Genomic DNA, 9,458 nt, shown 5'->3' with positions numbered 1-9,458 from the left:
GTCACAGCTGTAGGATTTCACTCATGTAACATCCTCAAAAGAACAAAACTCTCAAGATGTGGAACAGATCGGCGGTGGCCGCAGACAGGAATTATGGCGGCAAAGGTGGGTGCGTGAGGGAGATCTTTGTGCTGACAGAGCAGTTCTGCACCTGGGCTGTGCTACTGCTCCCGTGAATGGACACAATACAACGATAGAACAAGACACGCACATCATGCCCATGTCAGTTTCCTGGTGTTAACATTGTTCTGCAGTGATGTAAGATGTTACCTCTGGGGTAAAACAGGCGACAGGTGCCTTTATGAAGGGACATTTCTGTACTACCCGCAGCTTCCCGTGGATCTATAAATCTATCATCTATCTATCTATCTATCTATCTATCTATCTATCTATCTATCTACCTATCTATCCTAATGCCATACCTGTCAACACGTCCCAAAATAGCTCTCTAAAGCTAGTTTTCCCACCCGGGCTCTCTGGAGCTCAAGGCTCCCCTGTGGGCCCAGTGGCCCCACCCTGTGGGTGCCAGGCAGTGGTGGAGGAGGAAGGAGGGGTCTAGTGCTGGGCAGGTGCTGGGCAGAGAAGGACAGGGGTGAGGCAGAGGCAGCACCCAGAGCGCCCTCCTCTCAGAGCTGATGCTCTGCTTTCAGGAAGGAAAAGGCCAGGATAGTGAATCCTCCCATCCTCCTTCCCTCCCATCGTCCTCAGGACTCCATCTGTCCCCTTGATCCTACAGATCTCCTCCCCAGCCTGCCTTCTCCTGCCTCCCACCTGAGTTGTCTGCATTTTACAGAGGAAGCAATTAGGGACCCAGAAGGGGTGAGCAGCTGCAGATCACACCCCAAAGTCGTGTCCCAGCCCCTTCATCTCCAGGAAGCTGCTATGTCTGGGAACCTGGGGGCGGGGCAGGCAGGTGAGCTGGGTCTGAGCAGCTGAGCAGTGGACGTTCTCAGTGCTGGATCATGGAAGCAATCCACTTGCCTCTCAGGTCCCAGTTACCTGAACTCTACCACCCTCTCCACTGGCTCCTACAACCAGCAACTCTCAAAATGGCTCAGACATCACCCATCTTAGAAGCACAAGCTTGCCTCTCTCTCATCCAAATCCCCGTCAAATTCAACACCGCCCCTCCACCCCCCGGCCCCGGGCGCTGCCAGCTTCTTCACGACTCTGCTTAGTTTACCCCTGGTTGCTAGGAACACATTTACTTGAACACCGCCCCCCCGGGGGCCACAACTTCAGGCTCTCCACCTCCACCTTGATTGGAACTGCAGGTGGGTCCCAGCTTACTGGGATCCATACCTCCCTTGAGCTCCCACCCCACTGCCTCTGGAACTGGAGGGGCCCAGCCTGGAACCTGGATTTCCTCCTCCCTCCCCACACCCCAGCATCCAATTCATACCAATTCTCAGCTCTGCCTCTCGGAAGGGGCCACTTCCCTCCAGGTCCACAGACACCCTCCAGTTTCCCAGGTGCGCCTGCTCCCACCTGTCTCCGGCTTTGCCTTCTTACCTCCATCCCGCCCCAAAGCTAGAGCAGCCAGAGCGAATCCCACGTCTCTCCCCGCAATCCTGCAGCGCTTCCTTGGCTCAGAGCACACGGCCCACCGTCTGGTCCCCTCTCCAGCCTCTACCTACCGCCCTCACCCCACACCACCTCCACCAGAGACAGGGAATTGTCTCCCCCTCTGGCCTTCTCCACCCTGATCTTCCCCTCCCATGTGCTCTTTGAAGCCTGCTTCCGGCGGGAGCCTGAGCTGAGAAGCACCTGCTGCTGTGGCTGGAGTTCGCAGCCGTGACATCAGGGTCCAAATCCAAGTTTTGCCCCAAACTGGCTGTGAGACCTTGGACCAGAGATGGTCTCTGCAGAATTACCTGTGCGAGGACTTCTGTTTCTCTTTGACTATCAGAATGGCACCCACCTCAGCGGCTGGCTTTGAGATCTAGGGGAGTCAACGTATGTGAAAGTGTTTGCCAGGGACGGGAGGGCTGCGCTCGGGGGCAGCTGTCCATGGAGAGCCGTGGCGACCCCCACCCACCATCTGCAGAATACAGTGACTCACGAGGCATGGTGGTGTCGACAATTCCAGCACTGCATTGCAATCACCCAGGGTTATTCATTTTAAATTCACTATTTTTAAATGATTACTTTAAATTATCTAAAGTTCCTAGAAGTCCTGAAATTTATGTTACCTCCCACTCCAGGACATGCCCCCCAATCCACCCCAGCTTCTTTTCTATGCCCTCCTGGGCGGGCATGGGTGGGGCAGCACCGTTTCCACGGGCCAATGCTTCCAGGAAGCCATGCGTGTTGCTGACAAAGCTCTCCAGTTCAAAGATGTCGGCCTGCCTCCCACCCCACTGCTTAGCGTGTTCTCGTAAGGTCTCCACTCCCCCTGCAGGTGGGAGCACCTGTCGTGAGCCTGGAGGAGCTCCGCCAATGACTCCTCCACACTGGCCTGCGTCCCTTCTGGAACTTGCTCTCAGCCTCCTTTGCATGTCAGGCCGTGTCCAGGGAGGCCTGGCTCTCAGGCAATACTTTCTTTAATTCTTGTGATACCCAGTGACAAAGCAGATTTCTCAATCTTTGGTTTTCTTCTTCACACGTTAAGAGCAAATCTTTTAGCTCAGACATCTTCTGAAAGAAAGAGTTATTCCTTTCCCTCCTTGTAGTAAAAGCTTCTTTCAGAAATTCTGACCTGTCGAACGCTGCCGGAGATGTATCGATGCGTTTCATTTCCAGGGCCAGCTCTCCTAGCTTCTATCTCATTTAAGGCACGGTGGCTTTTGCTCCCTCCGAAGAGAACTCTCCAAAAGATGAAGGCTCCCCAGATGGTGTGCCACCAGGATATCAGGCTGGAGTTGGTTCCAGGCCAGAGGGCTGAGGGCCACGGCCCACCAGCATGACCACAGAGTGACCTAATGTGGGAACTGCAGGTTTTTTTTAATAATAATTTTTTATTATGTTATGTTAGTCACCATACAGTATATCCTTAGTTTCTGATGTAGTGTTCCAGATTCATTATGCAGTTCTGAGTGGTTCCAAGCACTGGTCAGGGCGTGGCATTCACCCACAACTCTGAGACACATGGGATCCAGCCTCCAACAGGGCAAGGAACCTCTACCTTCAGAGATAGCCTCCGTCCTGGCTCCTCCCCTGGAAGACAGATGTCCCAGGGACTCATTTTCCCTGCACTAAGCTCTTGGTCAGCCAGGCATCCAAGGGAATCTGGCCCTATGTGGAGTTGGGTGGAATTCCTGGACTGTCAAGTGTCTGGTAGATTCATTCACCTTTTGCTGAGCCAAGGTGGCAGGGCTCCCAGTTGGTCAGGTGTCCAGGGGACTCTTTTGCCCTGTGGTGAGCTGGGTCAGAGGCCTCCTGCTTGGAGGGTTTGTGCTCAGTCGACCGTCCAGGAGACTTGCTTATCTAGTGCTGAGTGGGGTTGGGGAATTCCCTGGGTGTCTCTGGGCCTCATTTGCCCGGTGTTGAGCCAAGTCAAAGGTCTTCCAGTCGCTCGGGCATACAGGGGCTCATTGCCCTGAACTAAGCCTGGTTACTGGGCTCACAGTAGGAAGGCTCCCAAACGACAGTGTCTGGGAGACTCACTTTGCCCTATGCTGAACTGTGTCAGTGGGCTTGTAGTTGTCTGGGTGGCCAGGGGACTCATTTGCGCTTTGCTGACTGGTAGGAAAGCTTCCGGTGTGCCCGGGGAACTTGTTTGCCCTGTGCTGAGCTGGGTGGGACAGCTTCCGGCTGGAGGGCTCCTGGTGGGTCAGATGTCTGGGGAATTCATTTGCCCCATTCTAAATGGGATCAGAGTACTCCTGGTCCAAGAGCCATCCTGGGGACTCTTTGCCCTGTGCTGAGTTGGTTCAGAGAATTCCCCATTGGCCAGGGGTGGAAGGGACTCAATCGCCTTGTGCTGATCTGGGTCAGAAGGCTTATGGTTGGCTGAATGAACATCTGGGGGATTAGTTCCCCCTGTGCTGATTAGGGTCAGAGGGCTCCTGACTGGCCCAGCTAGAAGGCATGATTGCCTTACGCTCTGCTGAGCTGGAGGGCTCCTGGCTGGCTCAGTGTTCAGGCAACTTGTTTTCACCATGCTGAGCTGGGTCAGAGGGCCTGTGGTATAAGGGTCACCATGTGATTAGCTGGGTCACAGGGCTCCTGGTTGGCCTAGTATCTAGTGGACTCAATTGTCTAATTGCCCTGTGCTCTGCTGGGTTGAAGGTTCCCAGGTGGAGGGTACCTAGTTGGCCTAGTGTCCAGGCAACTTGTTTATCCCATGCTGAGCTGGATCAGAGAACTTGTGATACAAGGGCACCCAGTGTGCCCTCTGTCTTGGGGACTCCTTGGCCCTATGCTGTTGCTTCAGAGAATGCCCCATCAGCCAGGGGTCCAAGGGACTTGGTTGCCTAGTGCTGATCTGGGTCAGTGGGATCCTGGTCAGAGGGCTCCTGGTTGTTCCAGCTGGAAGATTTGATTGCCCTGTGCTCTGTTGAAGTGGAGAGCTCCCAGTTGGTCCAGTCTCCAGGCAACTTTTTTGCACCATGCTGAGCTGGGTCAGAAGGCTTTTTGTATGAGGACACCCAGTGGGCTCACTGTCCTGGGAACTCATTAGTCCTATGCTGAGTTGGTTCAGAGAATTCCCCATTGGCCAGGGGTCCAGAGGACTGGCTTGCCTTGAGCTGACGTAGGTCAAAGGGCTTGCCATCAGCCAGGTGTTGAGGGAATTAGTTTGCTTTGTGCTGAACTGGGTTGGTGAGCTCCTGGTGGGCCCAGTGTCTGGAGGAGTCCATTGCCCTATGCTAAGTTGGTTCAGAGAATTCCCCATTGGCCAAGGGTCTGGGGTACTGATTTGCCTTGTGCTGATCTCGGTCAAAAAACTGTGACTGGGGACTTGCCTTGTAGCTGATCAGGGTCAGTTAGCTCCTGGTTGAAGGGCTCCTGGTTGGCCCAGCTGGAAGACTTGATTGCCCTGTGCTCTGCTGAGGTGGAAAGCTCCCAGTTGGCCCAGTGTCCAGGCAACATTTTTGCTCCATGGTGAGCTGGGTCAGAAGGCTTTTGGTATGAGGGTGCCCAATGAGCACACTGTTCTGAGGACTGGGTAGCCCTATGCTGAGTTGGTTTAGAGAATTCCTCACCGGCCAGGTGTTCAGGGGACTTGGTGGCCTTGGACTCATCGTCATCAAAGGGCTTGGCATCAGCCTGGAGTCCAGAGAATTAGTTTGCCTTGTGCTGAACTGGGTTGGTGAGCTTCTGGTGGGTGCACGGTCTGGGGGACTCCACAGCCCTGTGCTAAGTTAGTTCAGAGAATTCCTTATTGGCCCGTGGTCTGGGGGAGTGACTGGTTCAGCTTGTACTGATGTGGTTCATAAAGCCTGTAGTCGAGTGGATGTCCAGGGGATTAGTTCATCCTGTGATGAGTTAGGTCACCAGGCTCCTGGTTGGCCTGGCGTCTGGTGGACTCAATTGCCCTGGGTTCTCCTGGGTTGAGGGCTCCAATGTTGGAAGACTCCTGGTGGGCCCAGCATCTAGGCAACTTGTTTACCCCATGGTAAGCTGGGACAGAGGGCTTGTGGCAGAAGGCAGCCTAGTGGGCCCACTGTCTTGGGGACTTGTTAGCCCTCTGCTGAGTTGGTCTGGAGAACCTCCCATTGCCTGGAGGTCCAGGGGACTTGGTTGCCTAGTGATGATCTGGATCAGTGGGCTCCTGGTCAAAGGGCTCTTAGTTAGCCCCGCTGGAAGACTCAATTGTCCTGTGCTCTGTTGATTTGGAGGGCTCCTGGTCAGCCTAGCATCCTAGAGACTTCTTGGCCCCATGCTGAGTTGGGTCAGAGATGTCCCCATCAGCTATATTTCTGGGAGAGTCTCTCACCCTTCACCATGGGGTTGATGTGCTCCCACTTCGCCATGTGTGTAGAGGGTTAGTTTCTCCTATGCTGATCCTGGACACAAGGCTCCAGCTCAGTGGAATGTCCAGGGGCCCTGTGCTGAGCCGGGTTATGACCCCAGAGGACTAGAGGGCCTCTGCCTGCTTGGGTAGGGGTCCATTGAACTGTGATTCTCAGATCCCCCCCACCTTTCTGCCAAATGGAACCGAGTAACTGGGTGGTCTGGCCAGCCCGCAGCGAGGCCTGTGTCCAGGTGGTGCTGAGTGCTGGCATAAGGACTCATGGGACCCCAGAGCGGCAGAAAGGTACAAGTGAACATGAAGTGAAGAGTGTGGGCGAGAAGCTGGGGCAGGACCAGTCAGGGAGAAGTTGCCATCAGCAGGAAACGAGAACCCTGAAGAGTACCCCAGTCGTAGCTGCTACGATGGAGGAGACCTCGCTCCCTTCAGTGGTACCTTAGGCGGGTGCTGGGCTTTTCTAAAAGCCAAGGTTCATCCCAACGCCTCCTGAGGGCACCACTGCGCCTCAGCCAACCACCAGGGGGCGCTCAGCTTGGGCTTGCTCATGTGGCCAATCACCAGGTGGTTCTCCCTGTGGCCCACCTGACGTCATCACCTGGACTCCATGTTTTTAAAGGAAACTACGTTAACTTGTTTTGAGAAGAAACGTTACTATTTGGAATGTATTTGTAATAAAGTTTGTGGTGCAGCAGCAAGAGTCAATGAGGACAAAGTCAAAAGTGTCACTCAGAGTCACCATCAGCAATCATAATAACACCAATATTAATCAATATGTGGGGCATTAGACCCCATGAAGGGTCACACTTCCGTAGTAAAGCTAAAGTGGCACCAGAGCAAACGCTACCTTACACTCGGCCTAACAAAGTTTTTAAAAGTCTAGAAAATAGTACCTTTTAACGATAAAAGAAGGTGATTCACAAGTAATTTAACTGCTTGCCAAAACAAAATTCAGCACTCAAAAAAGGGTGATAACAAAATGCAGTCATTAAACAAGTTAACACTCTTAATGTCCAACATCCAATAAAACATTACTAAATGCCCAAAGAAGCAGGGAAATGGGACTCATAACCAGAAGATGCAACCATAGGGAAAAAAAACCCAAACGACAGATGAGAATGCGAAAAGAGCAATTATAAACATGCCTAAGAATTTAAAGGAAAACAAATATGATGAGGAGAAAAAGGGAGACTGTAAAGGAGGAACAAATGGAATTTCAGAAAGGAAAAAATAAATCAAATAGGCTTTAAAAAATTGTATGATGCCCAAGAAGAAAAAAGATGAATGAACTTGAAGATATAGCAACAGAAACTTTCCAAACTGAAGCACAGAGAGACAAGGGGACCAAATATAAATGACCAGGGTTTCAGCGACTTGTAGGACAATATCAGAAGGAAGGAGGTCGGAAAAGAAAATGGCCTTAAAATTTCCAAACTGGAAAAAAACTATAAACCCACAGATTCAGGACATTCAATGAACCCCAAGCAGAAGAACATACATACAAAACAATCATACTTGGCATACCACAATCAAGGTGTGGAAACCAGTGACAAAGAGAAACTCTCAAAAGCAGTCAGAAAACAAAAGACTTGTTATATGCAGGAGGAATAAAAGGGGCTGCCAAGTTTTCATTAGAAGAAAATACAAACCAAAAAATGTTGAATGAGATCTTTAATGTTTTGAAAGAAAAAAAAAAACCCTGTAAACTTTGTATTCTATATCTAGCAAAAATAAAGGCAAAATAAAAACATTTTCTGATATATAAAAACAGAATTTGCTGTGAGGGGACTTACACCACAAGAAATGTGAAACGGAGTTCTTCAGGCCAAAGCAACAAAGATTGTAGAAATGGTAGAAATGGGAAATGGGAAAGGACAACTAAAAGATTATAATTTAAAAATATAAATTATATAAGAAATATTTTTTCTCATTTAAAACTTTCCCCTAAAAAATAATTGGCTTTTTAAGGAAATCTAAGAGCAATACACTTCTGAGTTTGTAACATGTGTAAAGTAAAACGTATGACAACTACACAAAGGTCAGGAAGGGATAAATGGAAATGTATTGTTGCAAGGTTTGTACAGTGAAGTAATAATACATGTGAAGTAAAGTAGTATTTGGTGGCGGTGATAAGTTAAAGACACATGTTCTAAATCCTAGAGCAACCACGAGAGCACCCTCCAGGAAAAAAAAAAAACCTAGTAAGTCATTAGTGAAGATAAAAAAGGAATACAAGAAATAAATTCAATGAATCAAAAAACAGAAAAAGCTAATAAGTCATTAGTGAAGATAAAAAAGGGAATACAAGAAATAAGTTCAATGAATCAAAAATAAAACAGAACAGAGGTGACAAAGAGAAAAACAGCAAGATAGGAGACTTAGTGATAATTACACTCAACGTAAATGGTCTAAAGGGCCCTCAAAAGAAAAGGGGGGGAAGCATAACCCCCACCCCAAAGCAGGAGGGAAACACAATTTATTTCTATGTGATTCATTTCTCAAATGGACTCATGCCCCCTGATTAAAGCGAAATGGGGTTTCTACAATCAGAGTCAGGCTTGGCTAACAGGTTACCAGGGCAACCTGTCGCTCTGGGAGAGCTGCTGTTCCTCCTGCTGACTGTGGCTCTGGATAGAAAGAGTGTTCAGCTATTTGTCTGAGGATTGGGTTGTGTGACCCCTCACAGCTCATGGGAGGAAAATGCTTTCCACATAGCTGCTTCCTGCCCCGTGCAGGGGTGGGAACTATGGGCTCTGGACTCAGGCTATCAGGTTTCAATACTGCCTCCAGCGCTCATTTTCTGTGTGGGTTGATACATAGCATCTTTGAGCCTCCATTTTCTTATCTCTAAAATATGAACACCCCTTGGGGCACCTGGGTGGCTCAGTCGGTTGAATGTCTACCTTTGGCTCCAGTCAGGATCTCAGGATCCTGGGATTGAGCCCCTCATAGGGCTCCCTGCTCAGCAGGGAGTCTGCTTCTCCCTCTCCTTCTGCCCCTCCCCCCACCTTGGGTGCTAGCTCTCTTTCAAATAAACAAATAAAATATTTAACAAATTTTTAAAAATAATATAGGAACACCCGTTTTATAATTTTGTTGGGAAGATGCATTGTGTTCCTAAGAATAAAGTGATTTACAAAGTATAGTGAGCACACACAAAAAATGAAAAATTAAAAAAAATATACAGTAGGCACTCACCAATATTAACACACATGCTGTCACCCAGTGCACACGGTAACTAATCATAGCCACTGTTTATTGAACTTTTACTACCTGCTGTGCACTGAACTAAGAGTTTTTATGTAACACTATAAGGAATCCACACAACAAGCCCTCAAAGTATTTATCCTTATTTTAGAAATCATGTTTCAGAGAGGTTAAGTGACCTATCCACGGTCATACAGCTAGGGACGNTTTGGATGGATCTCAGGGCCATTATGCTGAATGAAAACAAAAAAACCAACCACTCTCAAAACGTCACAGCTGTAGGATTTCACTCATGTAACATCCTCAAAAGAACAAAACTCTCAAGATGTGGAACAGATCG

General features: G+C 49.4%; 1 protein-coding gene across 1 annotated transcript in view; it reads right to left on the bottom strand.

Annotated features, from left to right (window-relative positions):
* FAM184B (family with sequence similarity 184 member B) overlaps positions 1-9,458 on the bottom strand; it is a 135,113-nt gene that overhangs the window by 58,418 nt on the left and 67,237 nt on the right. The window lies entirely within an intron of this gene.

The sequence above is a fragment of the Ailuropoda melanoleuca genome, chromosome 11, assembly GCF_002007445.2.
Source record: "Ailuropoda melanoleuca isolate Jingjing chromosome 11, ASM200744v2, whole genome shotgun sequence".
Classification (NCBI taxonomy): Eukaryota; Metazoa; Chordata; class Mammalia; order Carnivora; family Ursidae; genus Ailuropoda; species Ailuropoda melanoleuca.
The sequence above is the reverse complement of the archived record's forward strand: the minus strand, read 5'-3'. Positions and strand labels throughout refer to the sequence as shown.